The following is a 2,696-nucleotide window of genomic DNA, read 5'->3' as shown; positions in this document are numbered from 1 at the left end:
CGATTAAAGCTGTGCGCAAAGTGATATAGCAAGTCCGTCATGAGACCCATCGTGTGATCGAGACAACTATAGACATTCAATATTGCATGAACAATTCATTGTAGAAAAATATTTTTCTCGTTGGATCTCACACAATTTGTCTAACCCTCAAAAAGCTCGTGTAGATTGGTCAAGAGAAATTATAAAGGAATACGATATCGGTGATTCGAATCACGTCTATGACAAAATTATAGGTGATGAATCGTGATTTTACGTCTGAGACCGAAAGTAAACAGCAGTCGAATGTATAGTATTAGTGTTTCAAATTGGACCGAATCCAAAAAAAGCTGTTGGCGCCCGATCCAATTCCAAGCAAATGGTTGACTGTTTTTTTAAGAAAAATTGAACACGTCGCAACCATACCACTAGAACAGTGTCTTTCAAGAAATCAGGAAAACCAACCACCGAAGGCGGATCTCTCTTCACCACAACAATGCGAGCTCTCACACATCAACTGAAACAAATGCATTTTTGAGCACTCAAAATATGGATTTGATGAGTAAAGTACCGCAAAGTCCTGACTAGGCATCGAATGACTTCTTTCTATTCCCGTACTAATAAAATAAACTCAGAAGCCAACGTTTGGCGACATCTGAAGATGCGGTTGATCCGTTTAGTACACTTTTTGATAATTTTTATTTAACAATACAAATCGTGGTTTTTCCTTCAAGTCCAAGTGCAAACTTAATTTATTTCTTTCTAAGAAACCAATTGGTGAGTCTGACAAAATATGAAAAAGTCAATTACATTTTTCATATATAAAATAATGGCAACTAAAAGCATGGTTAGTTAAGCATTGCCTGCCTGGACTATGAGTTTATGATATACATAAATCAAACATATTTTATAATGACTTTCAAAAAATGGCATATCAAGCTTAGGTTCCTTGAATTAAGGGCTTACGGACATATGGAGTACCACTTCGGAATTTCTCGCACTTATTTATGGTACAGTAAATTGGGTATCATTGGTGGGAGTCTGAAATTGACTAAACTGTTAAAGTTAACATGTGAATGTGTTAGTGTTGAAGAGATTTCCCAATTTGCAAATGGAGAATTGCAAAGAATTCATTAAAAAAAACTAATTGAATTACTATTTTTTGTTATATGAAATACGGAATTAAAATCCAAATACGGGATTAATAAAATAATCTCTCTTACCAGATCAAAAATTTATTTTCCCAACATCTGGATTAAAAAATTAATTTTTAATCCAAAATTTTGTAATAACACAATTCGTAACCCTGGTTATATATGTACATACATATGTACATAAATTTTTATCTGTTCATAGACACCAAAGCATCTATCTTCTGCTACCGCAAGGAGTCAGGTTGATTTCATGTTTCGGGAATTTTAATTTGTCGTCTTGGCTTATATGAAATGTGTTTAAATTAGGTTAATATATTTTGGCCATATTAATATTGGAAGTTATTTTTGCGATTAACAACCGTTAGATATATCAATACACATATAATTCTATACAAAAATAGTATTTATGAATGCCCTTTGGGGTTATCTATCAATTATAAAAAAATGTGTTATAAATTTTGCTGTATTGCGACTCTGCATTGAGGCTGCTACAAAGGACGGACTTATCAAGTAACCTTTAACACTTTGAGCCCCGCGTGTACCACCGGTGGAAATTTATGTTTTGACGATTTGGGACAATGTGACCACCGGTGGTTACAAAAAAAAAAATGAAAAAAAAAACAACAAAAATGCATTTGGTTTATCAAAAATAAATATCACAAGGTCACCTCAATCGCAAAAAATCAATAAAACTAAGTAAACAATCAATAAAGCAAAAACAAACAAACCAGCTTGTCAACTAAAGCACAACCCTTCGTCAGCATGCGGTCCACCGGTACAGAAAAAAATTACCACGGGTGGGCACGCGGGGCTCAAAGTGTTAAAACATAGCATCTACATCTGCAATACACGACAAACTTTATTCCTCTCTTAAAACTTTCGGCGATGGTAAGATGCTAACTGTTGTTGCACATTTTTTATGTAATTTTCATGATAAGAAGAACAATTTTCTTTGAATAGTATTAGTATTTTATTATACAGAGAATCTTTTATTAGATAAAAGATATATTCATACTTTTACAAATATATTCAAAGAGTTCTTAATTACCTTTTAGTATACTCTTTAATTTATACTTCGTAAAAAAATTGCACTAAGTTTCATTTAACAAATCGGTCTTCTTTTCCTGCTTTTTTGTGTACTTCCTCAATATAATTTTGATCTAATGAGTGGGACATGCGGCAGATAAATTTACATTTTTAGAAGCTAACGATTTTTTTTTGAAAGGTTTAAAATTTGCTAAGATTTAACTTTTATTTCAGAAAAAATATTCTACTCATTTACGTAATGTAAACAACAAAATTTGACGAATTGACAAAAATATATACATATATCAGATCCGCACCAGAATTTATATAAATAGTTAGAATAGAGTAAAATAAAGTAAATACGGAATTTTAATATTCGGATTTTCACTAAAAAGTAAAAAACAGGATGCGAACTTTGGAAAATACTATAAAATATGTTACAGATTAAATTTTATATATTTTAAAATCGTTTTTCCATTGATGCTAAAGGCACTCATTGTTAGCAATTAGAATAAATTAACTTGTTGTAAAAGCATTTGA

This window comes from Bactrocera tryoni, chromosome 4, assembly GCF_016617805.1.
Source record: "Bactrocera tryoni isolate S06 chromosome 4, CSIRO_BtryS06_freeze2, whole genome shotgun sequence".
In the NCBI taxonomy this organism is placed as follows: domain Eukaryota; kingdom Metazoa; phylum Arthropoda; class Insecta; order Diptera; family Tephritidae; genus Bactrocera; species Bactrocera tryoni.
Note: the sequence above shows the minus strand (reverse complement) of the source record.